The sequence below is a fragment of the Lycium barbarum genome, chromosome 8, assembly GCF_019175385.1.
Source record: "Lycium barbarum isolate Lr01 chromosome 8, ASM1917538v2, whole genome shotgun sequence".
Taxonomy (NCBI): Eukaryota; Viridiplantae; Streptophyta; class Magnoliopsida; order Solanales; family Solanaceae; genus Lycium; species Lycium barbarum.
In genome coordinates, this window is record NC_083344.1 from 119,686,618 (window position 1) to 119,713,944 (window position 27,327).

The 27,327-nt window shown below is 40.0% G+C and overlaps 1 long non-coding RNA gene and 1 pseudogene across 1 annotated transcript; one reads left to right on the plus strand and one right to left on the minus strand.

The window, feature by feature from the left end:
- Positions 1-5: 5 nt before the first annotated feature.
- Positions 6-24,771, minus strand: LOC132606934 (probable glycosyltransferase At5g03795; annotated as a pseudogene).
- LOC132606933 (uncharacterized) lies at positions 14,847-16,531 on the plus strand. Its single transcript, XR_009570104.1, has 2 exons — positions 14,847-15,677; positions 16,266-16,531. It is a non-coding gene; the product is annotated as an uncharacterized LOC132606933 (long non-coding RNA).
- Positions 24,772-27,327: the final 2,556 nt, after the last annotated feature.

Below are 27,327 nucleotides of genomic sequence, written 5' to 3' on the forward strand. Positions count from 1 at the left end.
GACGACGAAGCATAGGTCTAAACCCATGTTTTATATAGTTTCTTCCTTTTTTTTTTATATTGCTTGGTGTTGTTTAGTACGGGGTTCACCCTTTTGGACATTATTAGTTAGCACTATTTTTATGCATATAATTTATATATATATATACTATGTTCAAAACACGATTAATATAACATTGTAGTTCGTGCTCCGTATCTAAAACTTTATTATATTAGTGTTTGCTACGAATACAAAATATGCACTTTTTTTTTTACATTGTTTATTTTTTTAATATGGGATTCGCTTTTTTTTTTATATATTATATTGCTTGGTGTTGTTTAGTATGGGGCTCACCCTTTTGGACATTATTAGTTTGCACTATTTTTATGCATATAATATATACACTATGTCCAAAACACGATTAATATAACATTGTAGTTTGTGCTCCGTATCTAAAACTTTATTATATTAATGTTTTCTACGAATACAAAGTCTGCACTTTTTTTTGACATTGTTTGTTTTTTTAATATGGGATTCACTTTTTTTTTATATTGCTTAATTTTGTCAATATGGGATACTATGTTCAAAACAGGATTAATACAACATTGAAGTCTGTGCTCCGTATTTAAAACTTTACTATATTAGTGTTTGCTACGAATACAAAGTCTGCACTTTTTTTTTTACATTGTTTTTTTTTAATATGGGATTCACTTTTTTTTTATATTGCTTGATTTTGTTAATATGAGGTCCACTTTATTTTTTTTCTCCCCATGAGTTTGATATTGTGGGTTCCACTTTTTTTACTTCTTTTTTTTTTTTTTAATATTGGTTGGTGTTTTTTTTTTTAATATTGGTTGGTGTTTAATATGGAGATCACACTTTTTTTTTGTTAATGCTTAACGGACGACGAAGCATGGGTTGAGACCCATGCTTCTATATAGTAGTAAATAAAAAGGAGTGTTGGTACATCAAAGGGATGAAGTTGCATACAGAACTAGAAAATCATCTTCACCTGAATTAAGGTAGTTGCAAATAATGAACTATATATATATGTGTAGCCTAACTTTTCCTACTTCACAGAGATCGTAGAACTCATAACTGCGGAGTTATGCAAAGATTTTCGTTAACCAAATAGTTATGTTGCTCGAATACTTCAAAAATATGCCTCCTCATTTAGAGGATCTGACACTGAGTGTGCCAGCATTTTTGTAGGATCCGAGCATCATAGCCAAATAATACCGTATACTTCCCGTGAAGCAGTCATCCGTCCTTGATGTCATGGACATGAATGTTGAGCCTTCTAAGCCAAATGGAGTGAAGAATCATATGAAAAACATCATATCTCCTAGGAGGAAAATTTACCTCAAAATGCCTCCTAACTTGAAGGCCTCTCTTCTGCATTCTGATGTACTCTTTCTGAGGTATTGACTTCAAGATTTTCTTCAGATTAGGTATATCACTTGAATTCATTTCGACGGCAAAACTTTTCCAGTTCAAAACATCGCTAAACGGAGCCACATAATGATCCTTCAAGAGTACCATAACACACCCCATGTAAAGTGCCTCAACCATTCTCGGGCTAGCCACTTCATAACCACTTGGGCAAATACAGTACTTGCTCTTTCTAATCATGCCATAGTACGACACGTTCTTCGGAAGGTACTCGTGGATTTGCACGTCTGGATCGTCGTTCTTTCCCACTGCTCCATTAGCACTTGCCTTATGTAGCCATGGATTCCTCCCGCGTAGAAAACTAAAACAGAACGATGGGATGGAGACGGCCCTCTAATTAAGCCACTCGTTGTACCATGAGGGAGATAGATTTCTGGCAAGGATACATCCTTGATAGGATGGAATCTTTCAGAGGTATTTGCATTGCATAGAACTCTTATTGAGTTCTTATACAAGTAAGGAACAGCAAAGGAAATTTTAGGAGACTGCAAAATATATGGCAATTACATAAGAAAAACTTGTTTACCCCGAATTTGGATAATCAATTAATTTTGTTGGTGAGGTATAGGATATGTGATTTTATCTTGAGTTCCTGTGATGGAGAAAAGAAATACGTGACTATGCTGCGAGGAGCAATTGATGACCAATGATTTGTTCTACTCGTGTATCAACTAGCAAATAAGTGTGGTTTGATTTAAGAAATGTACGGAATGAACATAACAAATACGGAACGAATCTGATGTATGTGAGAGATTTTGTGTATATTTTGCTTTTACAAGAATGCTTGATAAGAAGGAGCCAACCCTATACAAGGAGGGCAATGCCTCTTATTTATAGTAGCGCCCCATGGGCTTCACACATCATGAATAATAAAATAATAATAATAATAATAAAAAAACTCTGAGTTGGGTTAGATTGGATTAGGTAGACCGTACGGTCTGACGCTCGTACGATTGGCAATTGAGCATAGCAGGACGCCATCGACGCGTGATAACCGTGCAACGGATCTCCCGGACCACCGGCCACGATCAAACAGGCATACGGCCTCAAACAACCGGTCATGAAATAAACGGACCAATTGGCAATGACTGACTCGGTCATGAAGAAAAGCGGACCAAATAACGCCCTTCCCCCGCTTCAGTAAAAGGCGTTTCTCCGGTTCAGGACGGGAGCCTCTATGCACGTTCTTGTTCCTTTCTCCCTTCGATTTTTGTCTCGCCAGTTTAGTGCTTATCCGGTTTTTACCGTATACAGATAGTCCCTACACTTTCCGGACCGAAGTCTAATCAGAGTAACGGGAAGTGGATGAATCAAGAAACCGGTGATTCCATTTGACCGTAGTTATCTCTTCCCTTTGGCGGGAACGGTTGCGTCACGTTCCCCCTTTATCGGCCACGTGTCTCATCCCGGATGGTCCGTTCTGACAACCGGCGCACGCACGTCGTTTCGGGTCATTCCTTATTAATTATGGGGACACGTGGAGTTTCCCGGTTGGCTGGGGAATCGTAACCGTCACAGCCCTTACCTATATAAAGCCTTTTCACCTCTTCATTCTACCATTTTCACGACTCACTCCTTCTTCCTTCTCACTCTTTACTGCATTTCTTCATCTTCATCACTGTTGTTCATCCTCTTAATCCAAGTTCGTTGTTGATTCATTTTCTACTTTACGCGAAAGAAAGCAACTTTGCCCCTCCCTTACATTAGTTTGTCATGGTTTATTGTTGCTTCTCGCCTTCTGATTTTTTCTTCATCGTATGCTCCCTTGTTCCCCTTTTTTAACTTTTTTCTCGAATCCACTCGACTTCTCTTTTTTGCATTTCAAAATGTCTGAAACCATTTCCCATGATATTCCCTCGGTTTCATCTCAAGGAGCCGAGCCTGCATCTCCGGCCAAAGCAAAGAGCACTTTCGAGCCTACAGCCTCGGACATTATACCGGCCAAACCCACTTCAACAAAGATCTTGAGGTCGAAAAGCCTTCTTCGGTATCAGATAGGGGATATGATGTGAGGCAATACCCCTCATCCATTACTGAGGAGAAGCTCGACATAGTCCGGGCCGATTGTGGGTGGGACACCCGTCCAGTTCGGGTTTTTGCACCTGGACCAAATGAATCAGTCACCGACCACCGGGAAGGTTTCCTGTACGTGTACACTTACCCTTTCACTCTCAAGCTCGACCCCCCGGTCGACCCAGTCATCCTGGACATGTGCCGGACCTACGAAGTGACCTTGGCACAGATTGGTCCGATCGTTTGGAGGGTCGTAGAATGCCTCCGTTTGTTGGCCAACAATGTCGGGAAGGAGTTCACGCTGGCCCACCTGATACGTTTATACTCGCCCAGTCTTTTTCGGGGTGGCGTAATAAAACTCACCAAGCGTAGCCGGAATTCATTTTTCTCGAAAATGGACGAAGACAGAGAGAGGGGCTGGTTGGAGCGATATGTCCGGGTGAGGACCAAAGACATCATTTCGGCCGATTACATGCCCTTTCCGGAGAAGTGGAACAACAAGCGTAAGTCTGAACCCTTAAGTAATTGTTTTTGCATGTCTCGTCAGACTTTGATCCTACTTTCTCACCGTTTCTCTTATTTATGTCAGCCCATAGATATATTCCTCCGGTCGTCCGGAACTTGAGTGAATGGGTCACTGCACTCCTCAGTCAACATATCCACGATGACCGGACATAGGGCCACCTGTCACGCGGCCGATGGGTCGCCCAGAACCACTGTAATACTTTGCTTTTACTCGTGCTTATTGCATCCTCTATTACCAGTATTTACTGTGTCTTTGACTTTCAGGTTTGCCTAAGGGCTCGGTGGAACCCAGGCCGGAGTTGACAGCCGAACCCACAATGTCAGCACCCGAGTTTGATACAGCGGGTACATCTCGTGCCCTTGCTGCCAAAATAAAGAGGCCCTCGGACAAAGGGCAACAGTCGAAGAAGAGGGCGAGAAGCGTTACTCGGACCTTACGGGACGAAACAGAGCCCGATATTATTATTCGGAGAGTTGATGCCGAGCCTTTCGTGGCTCCGATCTCGGAGGAGTCTGTTGCCGTTCCACCCCTTCCTTCTGCTGGTGAAGGACTTCTGGTTTCGGTTTCTCACACAGGTGCAGAAGAAATTCTTTCCCCTACTCCTTTAAGGTCGATTGATTTCGTTGACATTTCAGGTGAAACCTCTTCCGAAGAAATCCCCCTACAACGGGTACGTAGATCTGGGGGGTGGCTGCTGCCGAAGCTGCTCAAAGAACCAAGCCAGCCCCCGAGAGCGAAGCTCCGCCGGTGGTTGGCCCGTTGCCTGATTATGAGACCGCTGCCACTACGGAGCCCCCGACCTTTGCTGAAGATCCTGAGGCTACTCCAAGTTCTTCAACCCCGGCTCCGAGGCCTGACGAATTTGAGAATATGTTCTCGGGCACTCCACCCGCTACCAGCGAAGCCGCAGGATTCGGGCATCTTACGATCCCTCGGGCCACGAGGTCGGCCAGCCGGACCTCCGAATCTGGGGCCAGGGACAGCTTGGTGCGTATCTTTCCGGCCCCAAGCGTGGAGCCGATGATGAGTCGTGAAATTACGCGATATTCGACGCTAATTCCTTAAGCTTTTGTGACTCCTTAAGCACGTTTGTTGTTACTTTTTGTGTTTTTATGTTGTTTTGTAGGAAAAGATGCCCGGAGAGCATAAAAGAGCAAAATGGATCAAAATGGAACAAAATAGAGCAAAACAAGCCAAGTAGCTGAAATGAGTGATCGGAAGAAACCAAGTGAAAAGAAAGTCAAAAAGAGACCAAACTGGACCATTTTGCAAAACTGTCAAAACTGGACAGTTTTGCAAAAACGGGACAGATTTGCAAAACTGTCAAAAGTGGACAGTTTTGCAAAAACGAGCAGAATTGCAAAAACAGAAATATGGGGGCAGATTTTGACATTTTTTGGACTTGGAAAAATAGAGGGCAGCTACAAAAGAGAGATTTGGGGCATATCATTTTCATCTTTGGTCATTTTGCAAGTTTTGGAGGCTAGGGTTTTCACCTACACCATTGGAGGAGAAGATTGGAGCACTTTTATGAGATAATTCTTAAACCTTTCTTCAACTCCTTGTTTTGTATTGAATATTTTAGTGTGTAGTATTTCATTTCTAGACTTGAATCTCGTTTATGAAAGTATTCTTGATTAAAGTTTGGTTTGAAACTCTTGTTATGCTTATGTATTGAATGATTCTTATTGCTATAGAAGTGGGTCTTTGTTGATTTAATTAATCTCGTTCTTGAATGTTTCCAAAGGGATTAGCTAACCCTAGGACTCACCCATTTACTTAGATTGAGCTTGGAAAAGGAAATCTAGGTTGGGAAAGATTAATTAACAAGAATTTGGGTCATTAAACTCATCTAATAACTTGAGCTCGGAAGAGGATAGTTACTTGAGGTTAAATTGATTGTGCCTAATATCACACTCTAAGGCTTGGAAAAGCTTAGAGTGAAATTCATTGATTTGGTTGGAAGACTTTCAATGAGATTTTAGAAATCATTATCTATTGACATAAACCCGTTCTTAGTTGTAAAATCGTGAAATACATTGGATCGTTACTTGAGTGTAATATCCTATTATCCATGCTTGTGGCCATTGATCATTTTACTCGCTTTCTAGGTAATTTTACATTTCCGCATTAGTTATAATTTTCTCAAAAACCCAAAATATTATTTATCGTTTGGCTTTAGCGTAGTTGGTGAAAGTTCCTTACTTTCTTAATCGCCTAGCATATTGTTCCCTGTGGGATCGACCCCGACTCATAGTTGGGTAAATATATTGCATACGACCGTGTACACTTTCTCTTTGAGGAGTGTATTTGGACGTTATCAAAAATGGCGCCGTTGCCGGGGAACAATTTGGCGTATTTAGGTTAGTTTGGGATTTAAGCTTGCTTGCTTTGGTCAAAATTCGTAAATATTAGTGTAGTTGTTTTCTTTGCTTGATTTTATTTTTATATAAAAAAAAAAAAAAAAAAAAAACTGACCAGTTTTGCAGAATTGCAAAACTGTCCAGTTCTGAAAAACTGTCCAGTTTTTGCTTCTGCAGAAACTGTGCAGTTCTGAAAAACTGACCAGTTTCGCAGAATTGCAAAACTGTCCAGTTCTAAAAAACTGTCCAGTTTTTTATTTTTGCAGAAACTGTCCAGTTCTAAAAAAAAAAAAAAAAAAAAAAAAAACATGGCATCTTGGAATGAAAACGAAAATGGGTTTGATGGTTGCAATCCATATTTTGATGACCCATGTCCATATTGTGAAGGACCCCACTTTTGGCAAGATTGTGAATATGCTCCCGGGAGAGAGATGTGTGCACCGTCTCAATCCTATGATGAGAGTATTTGTAATGTATGTGGTGGCCAAGGTGGACATTGGGGTGATTGTCCCAATTATTTTACTTCCCCTCCCCCAAGTTGTTCTAACGAAAATGCGAGCTGTGCTTTTGAGTTTGACAGGGCCAACAACATGACAAGTGAAGGACAAAGTGCCGGATATGAAGGCATCATGGCAATGCTCCAAACATACTTAGATCGAGAAGCTAAAATGGAGGAAGAGCGAAAGCTCCTCCAACAATCCGTTTTAGAAAATGGAGAAGCCATGAAAAGAATGAATGATTCATTGGAGGATGCCAATTCCTCAATTGTCATGGAAGTGTCAACTCCTCAAAATGAAATGGTTGAAGAAGAGATTTCAAGTTTACAAGATGAGCCCGAAAATTCGTGTGACCACAACGAAAGTTGTGAAATTGAAGAAGTGGTTCAACTTGAAGAAGAAGAGCAAAATCTTGAAGAAGAAATCTCCAATTCTCAAAAAGAAGAAGTTGAGGAAATTTTGAAAAGCATAATGGGGAGGAACAAAAACTATGGGCAAGTCTTGACCAGATTGTGGGAAGAAGTTCAACATGGAGATGATGAAACTATCCAAAAGGTATATCTCACCATGGATGGATTTTTACAAGAGTTGGACGACTCTCACAATGAAGAAAATCTTGACAAAATGGAAATTTTGAGCCAAGATTGGCTAATGAATCAAGCTCAACAACTTGAAGCCTATGGAAATCACCGTGAAGGCATTTCACGGATGATGGAAGAATTTCTGAAAATGCATGTTGAGCAAAGTCAAGAAGTGGAGCTACTTGAAATTACTATCCAAAAATTGGAGGCCGAATTGAATGCAAAGATTGAGGCATGTGATGCTCAATATCAAAGGGCCATGGATTGTAGTTTTGAGTTGGTTTCCAATGAAGAAGAGGTCAAGATTGATTTTGATGAGCTAATGGCGAATTGCCAACCTACCAACCCAAAATTAGTGAATGATGCCGAAGTTAAAGAAATGATACTAGAGTTGCATAAAAGAGTTCATAATATAATTTTTGAAGACTCTAGTTCATTTTTTGGTGAGGATGTCAAAACTCATGCAAATTTGGAATTTGAGCGCGCTGGACCACATTCTAACCATTTTTCAACATTGTGCTTGGTTGATGATATGGAAGTTGAACTAACCAAGCCAATGGAGAATTTTGGAGATGAAGAAGAAAGCGTTTTCATATTGAAGTTTGCTATGCCAAGAAGACAAAATGGCATGCCTCACTTACGGGCCAAGAAGTGCAAAATGCGACACTCGAGAGTTGGCCTCCTCGTTTTTCTGCCACCGCCCCATGAGCGTCATCATGATCTTGATTCAAAGTTGGGGCGCAAATTCATATCTTCCAAATGGAAGGAAAAGTGGTAAAGGTAACCGTCGTGCCGCGACGTTAAATCAAGCGCTTGGTGGGAGGTAACCCATCGTTTTAAAAGTTTTTAATCGTTTTTGAAATTTTATTTTTTAGAATAGTTTAGTTTATGGTTTTTGACTAATCTGCAAAGTTTCAGAACTTTTGGAGTTATTTTGAGCATATCGGATACCCGGACAGCCCCCAAAACCAGTAAAAGCTGCAAAAAAATATTTTCTGGTGTCACAACATGCGATTCGCATGTCATACATGCGAATCGCATGTTGCGTCGCATGTGGTGACAGACACTAAAAAAAAAAAAAAAAAAAAAAAAAAAAAAACTTTTTTTTTCTGGTGACATCACATGCGACTCGCATGTCATACATGCGAATCGCATGTGGGGTCGCATGTCATGCCAGTAAAAAAAAAAAAAAAAAAAAAAAAAATTTTTTTTTTTTTCTTCCTTTTCTATTTTTATGTTTTGTTTCGATTATGTGCAGCGAGGACACTGCAATGTTTATAGTTGGGGGTGGCACGTGGTAGCGCATTATATTTTGAAATTTGTTCAAAATTTCTGAAAATTTTGTTCTTTTGACATGTTGTGGATTAGTCACTCTTATTATTTTATTTTCTTTCTTAACTTCTTTCATTAGTCATGTAAGTTTAGGTGTAGGTTCTCGTTTGAGGAAAAATGTGAAAACTCTTGGCTTGTTTGGTACTAATAGAGTTAGTCTCTTGCATGTGAAATTGAAATGTGAATACCTCTCCAAATTGTTGTGAAAGTTAAAAAGCAAGGTGCATAGGAAAGAATGATCTTTGTGACAACTTTTTGGCTCATTTTGTGACTCTTTACCTACTAGTGTGTTGACTTTGGATTATGAGATATTGCACTGGTTGTTCTTGCTTGGAAAGTGAAATTGATCCATCTTGACTAGTTCATATGCCATGTGTGTGAGTGTTTGTTGAATAAATCTTGTGTTTACTTTTATCATCTAGAACTTGCCCGGTTAGTCGTTCAATGCTAATTTTGATTATGTTGGTTGGAGAGATGACCTTGGGCTATCTTTGTGAAAAAGCCTCTTTAGCCTTTCTAGCCTACCATTGCATAAATAATATCACTAGTAACCCCATTTGAGCTTATGACCTTTTCTTTGATTGCCACATTACAAGCCTTTACCATGTTTGATGAAAAGTCTCTCTTTTGAACCTTTCCCTCCTTGAACATGAAATTGTGAATTTGAGGCCAAAAGCCTAAGTTGGGGGTGTTAGTGTTGCTTGAGAGCGGTGAAGGTTGGTGTTGTGAAAAAGTCAAAAGAAAGGAAGAAAATTTGAAAAATACAAAAAGGTTGCAAACTTTTTGTGCAAAAAAAAAAAAAAAATACAGGTGACACCACCTGCGACTCGCAGGTCAGACCTGCGATTCGCATGTGTCGTCGCAGGTGGTGCCAGCAAAAAAAAAAAAAAAAAAAAAAAATCTTCCTTTTCTATTTTTATGTTTTGTTTTGATTATGTGCAGCGAGGACACTGCAACATTTATAGTTGGGGGTGGCATGTGCTAGCACATTATATTTTGGAACTTTATAAAGAAAGTTGGAATAATTGGGGAAACTAGTATGCAAAGGAAGGAGTGTTGTTTTGAAATGAAGAGGAAAGTGGACGAAAGGTTTTGTGTAGTGTTCAAGGAGGGCGTAGTCACTTGTATCCCAAATACTTATCCTACCCTTCCCTAAGCCTACATTACAAGCTTAAAAAGTCCCTATGTGATCTCCAACTAAATGTTCTTGAGTTAGTGATGATTGAAAATAAGGGCAAGCTTATGGTGTGATATTTGTTAGCACTAGAATTTCTTTGTGAGTGTGAGTGACTTTGTGTATTTGTCCCTTGTGTTGTTGTTGTGAATACAGTGATTTTGGGACTTTCTTTCTTGTGAGGGCATATGGATTACGATAGATTGGTGATGTTGAAAAATCCAAAGTTGAGTCAACTGAGCATATCTAGTAAGCTAGTAGTTTTGAGTCACTTATTGAGACTTGAGTGTTGTTGCTTGATTATTTTAAATCTCTATTGCATTCTTGAAATTGTATTTTGAATGAGGGAGTTATTTGGTTGAAGCTTCACATGCTTGTAGCCTAATTGTTGGTACCAACCAAAGTCATGCTTTTGTGCTTAAAATAGATCCTCATTGGGATTTTTTGTTTTAGTTTGCTTGAGGACAAGCAAAGACTTTAAGTTGGGGGTGTTGATGAGTCGTGAAATTACGCGATATTCGACGCTAATTCCTTAAGCTTTTGTGACTCCTTAAGCACGTTTGTTGTTACTTTTTGTGTTTTTATGTTGTTTTGTAGGAAAAGATGCCCGGAGAGCATAAAAGAGCAAAATGGATCAAAATGGAACAAAATAGAGCAAAACAAGCCAAGTAGCTGAAATGAGTGATCGGAAGAAACCAAGTGAAAAGAAAGTCAAAAAGAGACCAAACTGGACCATTTTGCAAAACTGTCAAAACTGGACAGTTTTGCAAAAACGGGACAGATTTGCAAAACTGTCAAAAGTGGACAGTTTTGCAAAAACGAGCAGAATTGCAAAAACAGAAATATGGGGGCAGATTTTGACATTTTTTGGACTTGGAAAAATAGAGGGCAGCTACAAAAGAGAGATTTGGGGCATATCATTTTCATCTTTGGTCATTTTGCAAGTTTTGGAGGCTAGGGTTTTCACCTACACCATTGGAGGAGAAGATTGGAGCACTTTTATGAGATAATTCTTAAACCTTTCTTCAACTCCTTGTTTTGTATTGAATATTTTAGTGTGTAGTATTTCATTTCTAGACTTGAATCTCGTTTATGAAAGTATTCTTGATTAAAGTTTGGTTTGAAACTCTTGTTATGCTTATGTATTGAATGATTCTTATTGCTATAGAAGTGGGTCTTTGTTGATTTAATTAATCTCGTTCTTGAATGTTTCCAAAGGGATTAGCTAACCCTAGGACTCACCCATTTACTTAGATTGAGCTTGGAAAAGGAAATCTAGGTTGGGAAAGATTAATTAACAAGAATTTGGGTCATTAAACTCATCTAATAACTTGAGCTCGGAAGAGGATAGTTACTTGAGGTTAAATTGATTGTGCCTAATATCACACTCTAAGGCTTGGAAAAGCTTAGAGTGAAATTCATTGATTTGGTTGGAAGACTTTCAATGAGATTTTAGAAATCATTATCTATTGACATAAACCCGTTCTTAGTTGTAAAATCGTGAAATACATTGGATCGTTACTTGAGTGTAATATCCTATTATCCATGCTTGTGGCCATTGATCATTTTACTCGCTTTCTAGGTAATTTTACATTTCCGCATTAGTTATAATTTTCTCAAAAACCCAAAATATTATTTATCGTTTGGCTTTAGCGTAGTTGGTGAAAGTTCCTTACTTTCTTAATCGCCTAGCATATTGTTCCCTGTGGGATCGACCCCGACTCATAGTTGGGTAAATATATTGCATACGACCGTGTACACTTTCTCTTTGAGGAGTGTATTTGGACGTTATCAGCCGAGGAGAACAAAATCGGTTATGGTTACTTTCCCCGAGGACTGCAGCTTTCTTTCCCGCCCGGTGGGTGTGACGAGCTATCTGAGGCCTCTTGTCTCGGATTCGGACAAGCGAAAGATGACCGGGGTCTCTTGGTAGTACCTCATTAATGAGGGTATGCACGCGGGCAACCGGGTAAGATTCTTAACCGTCCTTGAATAACTTTTCTGAGAATTTTAGCCTTGTTTTGTTCAAGTTTTTGAATTGTTTCATTTGCAGAGTGTGGTGCTTGTCAACGAAGCCTTCATCCGTGCTCAACAAGAGATGGATGATCTTAAGGGCCAATTGGATGCCCAGGGCCGGGAAACGGAGAAATATCTGCACCTTCTTCAAGAGAAGGAGGAAGAGTTGAACCGAGCAGTCGCTCTTTCCAATCTCCGACCCGAGCTTGATGTAGCGAAGATCGAAAATCGCGAGTTAAGGAGTGAGCTGCCCGCGATGGCCGAATACAATCGGAGTCACGAAGCTGACAAGATCGGTCTTAGCCGAGACAATGCTCAAATTTCCTCGAGGCTTGGTGATCTCGAAACCACCTTCTCCCAACTCCGAGAGGAGCTGGATTTGGTGAACTCGGATGCCGCGAGCTTGGCCGAGAGGAGTCGGTTACTCGAATCAGAGAGTGCCCGATATCAAGAGCGTGCAAGGGTGTTTGAGGAGAAAGCGGATATTAGGGCCCAGACGTGTGATGATCTGAAAAACGAGCTTAAGGAGACGGCTGATGCAAATGACCCTCTCCAGACCGAGCTTCAATCGGCCATCCAAACGCAAAATGTTCTTGGAGAGGCTCGGGATGCTCTAGCGGCGAAGTTAGCCCAGGCTGAGGCCGATATGTATGAAGCTCTGAGAAGCGTGGAGGTCGCCGAGGCTCAAATTACTATTGTTGCTGAGTACGAGAAGTGGAAATCTCGGAGGATCACCCTTGAGCAAGCCGAGCACGGCTTTACAGATCTTCTGGCCCTTATTCTCGAGGCTAAAAGGATCTAGGGAGAGGCTAAGGGTTCCCTCGGTTCTGACTCCGACGACTCTGAGCGGACAGTGTCTGAACATTCCGGGTCCAGCCATTCCGGATAGATTAGGGCCTGTACTTGGCTTTTATCTTTTTATTTTTTGCCTTTGTAGGATTTTGGTTTTTGATGTAAAAACATCTCTTGTATAAATGAAAAATGTATATTTCTTGTTTCTTCGTTTGAATGTTTGTTTTGGTTTCGTTTTTAAGGAGTCATTACTTCTGACTGTGCCTGTATATCGGCATTTTGCCTCATCCGGTACATTTTGTCCGAGAATTTTATCTACTTTTTGCCCGTAGGACTTATCTTTTATTTTGTGAATAAGGACGCCTCCGAATTACAAGAGGCACTTTTAGGGCCGGAATTTTTCGGCTATTTTTACATTTTAGGGCCGGTATGTTTCGGACACCTGAATCTCAGCCTTAGCTGGATTTTGACGTAGAAATCCCCGTCTGTGGGGCTACTAATTTCGGCTTGGTTCGCTATGACCTTGTTGCTATTGTCGAATTTCGACCGTAGTTCCCGGTATAGGGTGTGTGAATGAACTGGTGCCGAAATACGGCGGTTATCACCGCGGTAAAGCCTTTTAACAGAAAGACACCCGAGGTATAGCTATCCAAACTTTCGATAATTCTGCATTGTAAAGTTTTTGTATACATGAGAATTTTGTTTCTTTCTGCTTTTGTCGTAGCTAGTACTAAATGGACACGATTCATTTTGATCATTTGGTCCTTACACCAAAACCTATAGTAGAAGGTCCGGCCTTATTTGTGCCGTAGCAAGTACTAAATGGACACGATTCATTTTGATCGTTTGGTCCTTACACCGAAACCTATAGTAGAAGGTCCGGCCTTATTTTTGCCGTAGCAAGTATTGAGCTTCTCCGTCTTCTTTGACCGGGGTAAACTTCGATGTGGAGGATGGTATTCCCCTAGCACTCCTCCGAGCTGCAGGGTCGGGTGAATGCTATTAAGTCCCCACTCGGAGGATGTGACCTCGAGTTTCCGGGCGCTGGTCCCTTATCTTTGTCGAGTAACACGTTGTACTTGTTGCCTCATTAAAAACCTTGTCGGAAAACCCATTTTGGGACAAAACCGTACTAAGGAAAAGAGTGCAACACGTGTTTTCAGGCCTAAATTCTAACTTTATCCAGTTCTCGATTCCCTACAAAAGAGAAAGGTTAATAGGAGAATATGAGGATTCCACACCTTAGCAGTAGTATCTTTTCAGATGAGCCACATTCCAGTTATTGCGCAACCGTTGCTCGTCCATGGATTCCAACTGGTATGATCCTTTTCCCGTTATCCCGATTATCTTGTACGGTCCTTCCCAATTCGGACCCAGTTTTCCTTCGTTGGGATTTTTGGTGTGCAAGGTAACTTTTCGAAGCACCAAGTCCCCGACTTGGAAATGTCGAAAATTGGCTCTTTGATTGTAGTACCTTTCCATTCTCTGTTTCTGGGCATCAATACCGACCAACGCGTTTTCGCGAAGTTCATCCGTGAGGTCGAGTTTTACGGCCATAGCCACCTCGTTTGATTCCTCGATTCTGAATCGAAAAGTCGGTTCGCCGACTTCCACGGGAATAAGGGCTTCGGCCCCGTAGACCAACGAAAAAGGGGTTCCCCCGTGCTCGATTTTGATATGGTTCTGTAAGCCCACAGCACCTTCGGTAATATTTCTCTCCAATGATACTTTGACGCTTCAAGTCTTTTCCTCAGATTTTGGATTATTGTCTTGTTCGTGTGGACTCCGCCTGTTCGTTTGCACACGGGTGATACGGGGTTGATACAATCTTCTTGATTTTCAATCCCTCAAGAAAATAGTTGACTTTGCCACCCACGAACTGAGGGCCATTATCACAAGTTATCTCGGCGGGGATGCCGAAACGACAGATCATGTGATCCCATATGAAGTCAATGACTTCCTTTTCTCTGATTTTTTCAAAGGCCTGCGCTTCCACCCACTTAAAGAAATAATCAGTCATAAATAAAATGAAACGGGCCTTACCTGGTGCCCAGGGTAATGGACCCACAATGTCCATTCCCCACTGTTGACACCTAATTTTGGCTCGACGTGCTTAAAATTAACGTTTTGGGGGGCCCTGATTCGTTAAAGAGCACGAAATACATTTTTTACACATTTTTACATTTTTTATATATTTTATTGATGATTGTCCTTATTTTGGAAATTTTATCAATTTATTGTCATTTTTTAAGAATTATTATTTTTCACATGTATAGCGCAATACTACCATTTTCGTGCAATTAATAATTGTTTCTTAATTTTATAGCAATACATTTTTATATCTTGCATATTAATATTTATATTTTATACTTACGCTATTATTTATACATGTATTAATTAATTATATTTTTTAGTGCAGCCCGACAGTTCAGAGAAAATCGGAGCAATCAATTTTTAAACGCAGAGTAAAATTCGATCAAGTCAAGGTCTCGTCACCTTTATTAAAAAAAAAAAAAAGTTGATTGAGGTGATGGATTGGGGACAAAGGGGTATGGCTTCAATTTGTTTTTAACAATACATCACACCACTTTGTTTTATAAAGAAAGAGAAGGGGATTTTTTTTTTCTATATGAACAGATACATACATACACGCACAGGAGATTTACCTTCCCTTTTCTAAACCTAATTATTTCTCTTCCCTTCTCCATTTTCAGCCGCCACCACGCCTATCTCATCTCCGCCGTCTGCTCCGACAAAACCACAAAAACGAAAAACTCTCAAGTCTTTCTTCCAAGTTCCCGATTTTGTCTTAAGGGGTGTCCTTTCTTGCTCCTTCTTTCTCTCGAGTGAATCTCAAACATTTTCCAGTTGACTCACTTATTCATATTGCTGATATTGATGGTGTCCATCAAGATTGCTTTTTTTAACTCCTTTTTGGCTTGCACACAATTGGTCAGTGATTTGTTTTTTTGAAACCATATACATCTTTTGTTGCTTCTTGATTTTACAACTAGTGTTTAGTTCAGATTTGTGTATTTTCTGTAGAGTAGTATTTTGGTTTTGGTTTGTTGAAAGTTTGCTGAAGCAAACAATGGAAGTTCACTTCTTCAAGAATCCAGATTGATTTTTGTTCTTTGAGTTTCTTGTGTACATTGCATAATATTGCTGAAATTAACGTATACTACAATAGGTTTGAGATTTGAAATTTAGTAGTGGGGTCTATGTTAAAGTACTAATTTTTCAATTAGTCTTGGCAAATTTTGAGTAATTTCATGATGACCATGATGGAAAAAGGTGTTGAACACTTATATCTGCTAGGAAGTCTTTGAGGGTTAATTTGGAGAAATCAAAAGCCTTAGGTTTATCTCTTGAAAAAGATGGCCCTAGATTAGTTGAGATGGCCGATGAAGAAATTTCCGTCGATTTCCAAGGCCTTCCATGTACAAAGACGGGTTTTTATTTTAAGTTTATTCATTATTTCTTTAATTCATCCGATAGTTATTTATTTTCTTACTAACATTTTTATTAAGTCTCACGCAGGTATCCGGAGTTACTTTTTGAAGATGGCACTCAAAAGAAGTTCAAATAGCTTCTTAAATTCTTTGTTTATATTTTCTTTTACATTCTTAAATTATGCAAGCATAAAATATAGTGAAACTTTACTTTTTAGGGTGTAGGTTGGTTGTATTTGTTTATGATCTGCTTAGGTGATTTAAATTTTATGTGTTTTAGACAAATTAATTTTAGGCAGTTATTATTTTTGTAGCTAATATTCTTATAGTTATCATGTTTCGCTAGAGTTTTAATTCAATAGCTTAGCATACTTAAGTGAATAAATAGGGTGATTTGCCTCAATATTTAGGCTTTAGAATGTACTCTCATAATTAATTGATTAGGCGTATATACTTAACTAGTTAAATTAGTTAGCTCACTTCGAGTGCAAAATAATTTCATGTCCATTTTCTTTTTATACCTTTGTCACATACCCAAGTTTCTAAGTTGCACATAACCTTTTTTTTTAAAAATAATTATTATATCACATATGTAAAAAATACATATTGCACGATTATTTATGTGAATAGTCATATTAGTTATTCTTTAGTCTAAATTCTACTAATTTTTGTAAGTAATAATCAAGCCTTTTTACACATCCCTCGAATAGTTAAATTGGTCCAGCCGGGAACCACATTTGTGGATTCTGAAGGATGCCTAACATCTTACCTTCGGAATAATTTGAACCCTTACCTAGAATCTCACTTATTTTCGTAGACCATGTTAAGCTGCATATATTAATAATTTATAGGTACCCTAGTATACCTTAAATGCTAGGTGGCGACTCTGTACATAATTAATCGTTTCAGAGCTCCATAAGTTGTGCTTTGTTTAGCCTTTGGTAAAAATGGGGTGCAACACCCACTTCATGAAAGGCCAAGGTGAGACCACCGAATGCAGCAACTCTCCGGGCTGGTGAATTATCGAAGCATGTTTCTGACACCCGTCACATTTTTGGACAAAATTTTTCGAGTCTTCGTCCATCCGGTTCCAGTAATAACCGGCCCTGATGATCTTTCGGACCAGAGCCTCAGCACCGGAGTCCTTGCCACAAGTTCCTTCATGCACCTCTCTCATCACATACTCCGTTTCACCGGAGCCTAAACACTTAGCCAGGGGGCTGAGGAAAGATCGTCGATACAATTGGCCGTCTACCAAGCAGAAGCGCAACTTTGGTCCTTAATAACCGTGATTCTTTCGGGTCATTCAGTAGCTTTCCATCACGCAAGTAGTCGACGTACTTGTTGCGCCAATCCCAAGTTAAACCCATCGTGTTTATTTCGGCATGTCCGTTTTCTATCGCCGAGTTCAACAAGTGCACCGTGGTCCCGGGGTTGATTTCTTCCCCCTCGACCGAGGACCCCAAGTTTGCCAATGCATCGGCATCGTTGTTCTGCTCCCTCGGTATATGCTGCATGGTCCATTCTTTAAATCGGTGTAATATCACTTGGATTTTTTTAAGATACCTCTGCATCCGTTCGTCCTTCACCTCGAAGACGCCGTTCACCTGGTTTACGACCAAGAGCGAATCGCACTTTGCCTCGATTACTTCGGCCCCCATACTTCGGGCCAACTCCAAACCTGCAATCATAGCCTCATACTCGGCTTCATTGTTAGTCAATTTAACGGTTCTAATAGACTGTCGAACGGCATCCCCGGTTGGGGTTCGGAGGACGATTCCCAGCCCGGAACCTTTGAGGTTCGAGGCTCCGTCGATATGTAACAACCAAATACCCAAGTCTTTCCCCGAGGTCAGCAGAAGCTCTTTCTCAACATCGGGGACCATAGCCGGGGCAAAATTTGTCACAAAATCGACCAGGATCTGGGACTTGATGGCCGTTCGAGGTTTGTACTCGATATCATACCTGCTAATTTCGACTGCCCATTTGGTTAATCTACCCGATAATTTCGGTTCATGCATGATATTTTTTAGGGGGTAAGTAGTTACTACACATATCGGATGGCACTGAAAGTAGGGCTTGAGCTTTCTAGAAGCACTCACTAGTGCCAATGCTAACTTTTCCAAATGGGGATACCGGGTCTCCGCATCCCTCAAAGTTCTACTTACATAATAGATAGGGAATTGTGTACCTGATTCTTCTCGGACCAAAACGCCACTTACCGCTACCTCGGAAATAGCAATATAAATAAAAAGTGGCTCGTCCGCTTTCGGTGTGTGCAGCAGCGGGGGGCTAGACAAGTACTTCTTCAATTCTTGCAAAGCTTTTTGACACTCCGGTGTCCAAACAAAGTCGTTCTTCTTCCTTAGCAAGAAGAAGAAACGGTGACTCTTGTCCGAGGACCTTGATATGAAGCGACCCAGCGCCGCTATCCTTCCGGTGAGCCTCTGTACTCCTTTATGTTATTCACCACCTCGATATCCTCGATGGCCTTAATTTTGTCCGGGTTGATTTCAATCCCCCGATTTGACACCATGAAACCCAAAAATTTACCGGACCTTACACCGAAGGCACATTTTTTCGGGTTGAGCTTCATGTTATACTTGCGGAGCACATCGAAGGTTTCCTGCAAATGCTTTAAATGGTCCTCTGTTTCCAGGGACTTAACAACCATGTCGTCAAAATAGACTTCTATTGTTTTCCCTATTTGTTCTTCGAACATCCCATTAACTAGGCGTTGATAAGTTGCACCGGTATTTTTTAGTCCGAAAGGCATGACATTATAACAGTAAGTCCCAAATCGGGTAATGAAGGATGTTTTCTCTTGATCCTCCGGGTGCATCCGAATTTGGTTGTACCCGGAGTAGGCATCGAGGAAACTTAACATTTCATGCCTGGCCGTTGCATCGATCATTCTATCGATGTGAGACAACAGAAATGAATCCTTCGGGCATGCCTTATTTAAATCTTTGTAATCAACACACATTCAAAATTTATTACCTTTTTGGGCACCACTACAACGTTAGCTAGCCAATCCGGATACTTTACTTCCCGGATAGAACCTATTTTTAAAAGCTTTGTTACCTCGTGTTTACGAAAACGTGTTTTGTTTCCGCCATGGGCCTTCTTTTCTGCTTCACCGGGGAAAACCTCCCGTCCAAGCTGAGCTTGTGAGTGGCTACTTCCGGTGATATACCTGTCATATCTATATGGGACCACACGAAGCAATCTGCGTTAACTCAAAGATATTCAATTAGCTTGTTCCTGAGCTCCGGGGTAAGCCCCGTGCCCAGGTATACCTTTTTGTCCGGTAGGTACTCGAACAGGATGATCTGCTCCAGCTCCTCTACAGTTGACTTGGTTGCATCCGAGTCATCCGGCATGACGAACGATCTGGGTACCTCGAAATCATCCTCTTCATGCCCCGGATCCAACCCGGTGTGCTTTGATTGCTATTTGGTTCCCTCTCCTCCGGTCAGGTCTTCTCCCTTCTGAACCGATTCTTTGGGCCGAAGCGCCATTTTCTCGACTGCGAACATCTCCCTTGCAGCGGGTTGTTCACCTCGAATGGTTTTTATCCCTTCCGGGGTGGGGAATTTCAGCAGCTGATGCAGAGTTGAGGGCATGACCCTCATGCTATGTATCCAGGGTCTGCCCAGTAATGCGTTATATTTCATGTCCCCTTCGATCACATAGAACACCGTTTGCTGAATGGTGTCATCGACGTTCACAGGCAATGAGATCTCCCCCTTTGTGGTTCGCTCGCCATGTTGAACCCGCTGAGTACCCGGGTGACCGGTACGATCTGGTCGAGCAGCCCTAGCTGTTCGACAACTCTCCATCGGATGATGTTGGCTGAGCAACCTAAGTCAATCAAAATACATTTAATCTGAGTTTTAAAGATAAGAATAGAGATTACCAATGCATCATTGTGCGGCTGAATGACGCCTTCTGCGTCCTTGTTGCTAAAAGAGATGGAACCCTCGGGTATATAGTCCCGGCTGCGCTTTTCACGCACAGCGGAGACCTTGGCCCGTTTCATCACCGGCCCTCAAGGGGCATCCATACCCCCAACTATCATGTTGATTATGTGCTGGGGTTCTACCGGCTCAGCCTTTTTATGAGTCTCCCTCTCCTTGTAGTGACATTTGGCTCGTTCACTGAGCAATTCTCGGAGATGACCATTCTTCAGTAACCGGGATACCTCTTCTCTTAGCTGGCGACAGTCCTCGGTCCTATGACCATGGGTTCCGTGGTATTCACACATCATGCTCGGGTCCCGCTAGCCCGGATCCGACCTCAGGGGTCTTGGCCATCTCACATCCGGGACACGACCAATAGCCGAGACGAGGCCTGAGGTACTGACGTTGAAGTTGTACTCCGATATTTTTGGTAAGTCCTTGTTGCCGGCAGAGCTTCCGGCATCGCTCCTGAATAAGAGACCCCGACTGTTCGACGAGCGTTCGGCCCGTTTATTACCCCGACCGGAGAAATGGCTTGGGCTATCCCTTGATTTCTCCGGCCTAAAGCTTGGCTTCTCCAAATAGGAGTATGGCCGATACCTTTCCCTCGACGATTCAGCCTTCGTTTCGTAACCTTTCCTTGGTCTCTCAAAATTCTTGTTCATATTAACTGGCCCTGGGGGAAGTTCGAGTTGATCATCCTCCACCCGAATCTTTGACTCGTATTTGTTATGGATATCAGCTCATGTCACAGCCTCGTACTCCAGCAGGCTTTCCTTCAACTTGAATGAAGCCGTCGAGTTCCGACATTGAGCCCCTTCGTGAAAGCTTGTGCGGCCCACTCTTCGGGAATCGAAGGGAGCTCCATTCGGTCCCTTTGGAACCGGTTGACAAACTCACGCAACAACTCGTCATCTCTCTGGGCTATACGAAAAATATCCGCCTTGCGGGCCTGCACCTTTTTGGCTCCGGCGTGAGCCTTTATGAAGGCGTCTGCGAGTATTTCAAAAGAAGTGATTGAATGCTCGGGCAGATGATCGGACCACGTCAATGCTCCTTTTGACAAATTTTCTCTAAATTTTTTCAACAATGCTGACTCAATTTCATCTTCCTCCATATCATTTCCTTTTATAGCACAGGTGTACGAGGTCACGTGTTCATGTGGGTCCAATGTGCCGTCATATTTCTAGACGTCCGGCATTTTGAACCTCTTCGGGATTAACTTCGGAGCTGCACTTGGAGGAAAAGGCCTTTGGACGTACCTCTTCGAATCTGGTCCTTTCAGTAAAAGCGGAGCCCCCGGGATTTGATCCACCCGAGAGTTGTACGTTTCAACCCTCTTCTCGGTTGAGTCTACCCGTTTTGCCAAAGTTTCGAGCATCTTCAAAACCTCGGTGGAGGAACCGGCTCCGGAACCATTGCTCTCGACCATTCGTGCCTCATCCCTTCTGGTTTCGGCAACACCCTTTGTGTTCTCCGGTTCTGTTTTATCTTTTCCGCTTTGCAATTGGGCAATTGCAAATCCTTGTTCGGCAATTGTCGTTCTCTGTTCCTACAACATTTCAAAGATTAAACGTAAGTCAATATTGTCATTAGGCGTATCCGGTTCTTTCCGGCCCTGTGTCCGGGACAAAGTAACAAAATTGTGAGTATTTAGAGGATCAGTGGTCGGTAGGTCGGCATTCTCCTGGTCCACGGTGTTTTTCCGGTTGAGGCCCTCCCTCGAATCAACGGGGTTCGGGTCAGCGGGATTTGGCAATCCTCGTGGCCCCCTGCCATCATTTTTCGCCACAATCTCGGTTTTGTTGACGTGACCAGATTGTTCGATGCCAGCCATTTGGTCTGCTCTAGTAGAGACGAACATGAGATGTTTTTGATTTTGATGAATATGAATATGATAGAAATCAATATCAAAGACCACTATTATCCTATCCCCACGGTGGGCGCCAAACTGTTTACCTCGAATTTCGATAATCAATTAATTTTGTTGGTGAGGTATAGGATATGTGATTTTATCTTGAGTTCATGTGATGGAGAAAAGAAATATGTGACTATGCTGCGAGGAGCAATTGATGACCAATGATTTGTTCTAGACTCGTGTATCAACTAGCAAATAAGTGTGGTTTGATTTAAGAAATGTACGGAATGAACATAACAAATATGGAACGAATCTGATGTATGTGAGAGATTTTGTATATATTTTGCTTTTACAAGAATGCTTGATAAGAAGGAGTCAACCCTCTACAAGGAGGACAATGCCTCTTATTTATAGTAGCGCCCCATGGGCTTCACACATCATGAATAATAAAATAATAATAATAAAAAAGCTCTGAGTTGGATTAGGTAGACCGTACGGTGTGACGCCCGTACGATTAGCAGTTGAACATAGCAGGACGCCATCGACGCGTGGCAGCCGTGTAACGGATCTCCCGGACCACCGGCCACGATCAAACGGGCATACGGCCTCAAACAACCGGTCATGAAAGAAACGGACCAATCGGCAACGACTGACTCGGTCATGAAGAAAACCGAACCAAATAACGCCCTTCCTCCGCTTCGGTAAAAGGCGTTTCTCCGATTCAGGACGGGAGCCTCTATGCACGTTCTTATTCCTTTCTCCCTTCGGTTTTTGTCTCACCGGTTTAGTGCTTATCCGATTTTTACTGTATACAAAACTCTCCCATAAACATCAATGAAAACAGCCTAAAATCATGAAATTCTGCATAATGAGTCATCATGAGTCATGATTGTTTGGCCATTGCTCGATTATCAAGCTCCGCGAATGGGGAACCGCTCTTTTTTTGCTTTTATGCTATTCATTACCTATCCTTTTAGTTTCTTTTTAACAGACGCAAATATATGTATGTGAAACAATTACGAATATTTCCACAAACATATAAATTTTGAACAGATTTCAAAAATGCAATGTGCAATGTATTCAATGGTAAGAACTTAAAGACTAAACACATCAAGTTTAAATTCTGACTTTGCCTCTAGTCAGATAAAAATAGTTAATGGAAAAATCTGTGTTTCTTACCCAGTCATGGCAAGCAAGCATGAAGTGATCAGATCCAAGGCTTCTATTCCAATAAGGATATTTTCTTGAGATACCATCAATGTAATCTGCTGCTGTATTCCGCATAGGACCCTATTCCCAAGAATCGATAACATAAACGTAGTTCACTATCGATAAGACACCGAACGGAAGGAAGTAAACATGGGCTTTTTCAGGATCATTAGTCCGGAGCTTGCTAATCTCAATCTGATGAATCAGAATTCCTTCAATTCCCAGGATTCCTTGACTAGCACTATAGTGAAATACAGGGGGGTCACCTTCCTCGTATACGTATATCTTGAAATGTTTTTCCATTTCCAAGTAGCTCCTGCAGTTCCCAAATAAAGAATCTTAAATTCCATAGTAAAAAGCTGTGAAAATGACAAAATGGTCCGTCATGTTCGGGGTTATGTTTAAAGTAGTCCCTTTGATGTATTTTTGCATAGTTTTGGTTCTTTAAGTTGCTAAAAGTGAGCATTTTTAGTCCATGTCAAATATTTAACAAACTCTGGCGATTAGTTTTAACAGGAACAATGATTTTTTTAAGGGAATTTCACGTTCGGAGATGTACTTTTAGTTTTCTGTTATTTTCTATCTATTTCTGATGTTTGGTGCATATTTCTGAGGTGTAACGTTCGATATCTTTTGTCTATTTCTAGTGTTTGGTGCAATTTTGTCGTGCAGTTTTAGAGATTATACGGGATAGCCTTTATGTCTTGTTAAATCTTTTTCTTTGCCAGTTCCTCTAAATCTAAGAGCCAAGATTGTTAAATATATGATTTGGTAAGGACCAAACTATTCAGGATTATATTTAAAGGACTACTTTGAACCCATCCTAAAGATAAGGGACTATTTTTTATCCAGTTCAATTCCATAATCAAAGGTTCAAGAATCTTTATTCGATTGTCAGAAGTTCGAGAACCTTCATACCAATTAAATTCTATAGGCAAAAGTTCAAGAATCTTTTCTGAAGTTCAATTCTATAGGCAAAAGTTCAAATCTCCAAAAGTTGAAGCTGCTAAATAATAAGGAATATATTTTAGGAAAATACTTTAAAAGCTAGTAGTACTACTAATTATACCTGTGAAAGGCAGTGGGGTTCCTGTAAATTTGACCAGTAGGGACATACTCAGGATCATCAAATGTTTGATTTTTTCTCTGTGCTTCTTTTATATCAGCTCTCACTCTACAAGACCAGCTTCAACTCTCTCTAAACTGCTCATCAACTTCTTTTCTAATTCACCAATTGGTGGATTAATATTCTGTTGGCTCTCATTCTTGGAAGAATCATAATTTGTTGCTGAAGAAAATTTTCCAGAAGAAAGGACCAAAGTAGAGCTTGTTGAACTTTGTAGACCAAAATACAGAGACACTAAAATCAAGGGAACTGCAATTAACCACACAACTCTACTACTACTAGAAGAAGAAGAATCAGAAGTATAATCCATTTTCTTTTTTGAGTCTCAATTGTTAGTGTCACTAATTGCACTTACTTATCCCTTTTGCAGAAATGACGCAGCATTTGTGTGTGTCTTTTGTGAAGAGATCACCGTATTACTCCCTCCATCCTTATTAGTTTGTTCCAAAAAATTTAATATATTTTTATATTTACAAGCAATTTATTTATAGACATGCAAATATGTATTCCTTCTGTCCCAAAAAAATTGTCCTCTTTTGACTTGACACAAAGTTTAAGAAATAAAAGAAAACTTTTAAAATGTGTGGTCCAAAACAAATTTTAGATATTTGTGTGGCTGTAAATCATCTCATAAAGTTAAATTGTTTCTAAATATAAAAAAGAGATAATCTTTTTGGGACAAACTAAAAAAAAAAAACAATCATTTTGGGATAGAGGGAGTAAGACTTATTTTAGACCATATATTTTAAAATATTTATCTATTTTTTAAACTCCGTACCAACTCAAAGTAAGAAAATTTTGAATCGGGAAGATTTTGACTTTTATGAGTGAAGTGAAAGCCAAGAAAGCGGCCATGTTATGGGGGACTCAAACGAATCATGACGTGCGTCTCCTGCCATGCGTCTTTGTTTCCATGTTATTCGTAATAAAATATGTCACCGCATTGCAAATTTTTTATGCAAATATAACTATTCTTTATAACTTAGTTGGGTAAACAGTAGAGTGTTCATCAGTTTAAAATTAGCCAAAAGTAAAAAATTGGTCATACCCAACTTGTAGGGGTTCAGCTTAGGAGCATTTTTTATTTGATCAGGTTTTTTAAAACTCTTTTATCTTAATTTATTTGACATTAATTATTTTTTTTTAGTCAGTTTAAAAAATAACGATGCCTTTTCACATTTAGTAACCATTTAACTCTTAACTTAATTTGTTTTACTTCACTGAAAAGATTTATAACTATCCAAATAGCTTGTTTTAGGCTTTGAATTTGAAAAATCTTTCTTTCATACTTAACTTTCGTGCTCAATCAAACACTTTCATATAAATTGAGACGAAGAGAGTTTTTGTCTCGATATACTTTCCAAAAATAAAATGTCTAGCTTCGTCATCACTTTGTATCAAGTATTCCTCCTTTTCTTTGTAAGTATATTTTTAAAATTATGTTTGTTTTGTAAAACACTAAAGAGTATATTAGTCATTTTAACAAAAGAAAGATTTATCGATTTTTTTCACTACACAAACCAAGTGCTTATTAACAATTTCAATATTTTTATCCAAACATGTAATTATTATTTTTTTAGCACTTAAAGCTTATTAGCGCATTGAGTTTTTCCTTTCTAAAATTATTTACTAGAAGAAATGAGATTTCTTGTCCTGTTACAATTTTGAAAAAAATGACATTTTCAGATCTCTTATTTGTTCTTTTCAGATCTCTTATGTGTCAAAATGAAGATTTCTTATAAAAATATTATAAAACTAAAAACTATTTGTAGAGGGCTAAAAGGGAAACAAGTCAAGGTTATAATCAAAAAGAGGAATTGACTACGGCAAAACCTTTGCATCAATTTACCAAATGGAAGAAATCCGCATGCTCATTGCTCTGACTATTTTCCATTCATTTTTTTTTTTAAATAAACTTATTTCTCAATGTAAGACCCGCTCATATCTAAAAAAACCCATACAACAGACAGGATTAGGCTCCCCTCCAGTGCCTAATCCCTCCAGTTTGTCCAGTGGACTGTTCAATTTACTGCACGTGTCCTCTTAAAAAACTAATGGTCCAGATTTATTTGGTTAACTCATCCAATTTGACCCAGATAAAATTTTCTCTCTCCTCTATTCTCTGCTCTCAAACAACAATGCATTAAGGATGATGAACGAAATCATTCGGATTCCACTGATGTTTATGCGTGATTACTCAAAAAAGAAAAGAAAAAAAATACATTCCCCTTCCTCCCAAATCTGTGAAGAATAGCAGCTAATCTACTTAATGGTTGCAGAAGTTCAAGCTTATTTCGAAACAGTATATCCATATGTTTCAACGGGGTTTGATTTATTTTATTAAGGTTTTCAATTCAGAAAATAAAATTGAAAAAATGTTAGCCCTTCGATTGAGATTTAACTATGGAGCACTATTGGTGCAAATCGCATTAATCTACAATTTTTGAGCAACCAGCCATGATACATTTTTCCGTGTATAGTCTGAAACGGAGAGAAGCAACATTAGTTTTTAATTTCAAGGGAGAAGTAGAATCATTTTTTCCTACGGGAGAAGCAAAGCTATGATGACAACACCACCATGTGAAGTTCCAAAGCACAATTATTTGTGAAAAGAGGTAGTGCCATTTTTTTCCTCTTCTCTTTTTTGCTTCAATCGGCAACATTTCATTACTGCACGTGCTTCCTTTTCTCTTGCTTGAGAGGAAAGCGAAGGGGTGAAAAGGAGAGACGGAACTTATAACCATGGTTAAGTTTAGTTGAGTTAACCAAATAAATCTGTATCATTAATTATTTAAGAGAACACGTGAATTAAATTGAATAGCCCACTGGACAAACTGGAGAGATTAACTACTGGATGGGAGCCGAATCCCAACAGTAGTGGGTCAAACAACATTTTACCCATATTAAAAGTGCTTATTGGAAGTAGAGTTGTACATGAATCGGATTGATTTGAATTTTTTAAACATTAAATTAAATCATTTGCGTCTGGTTTTTA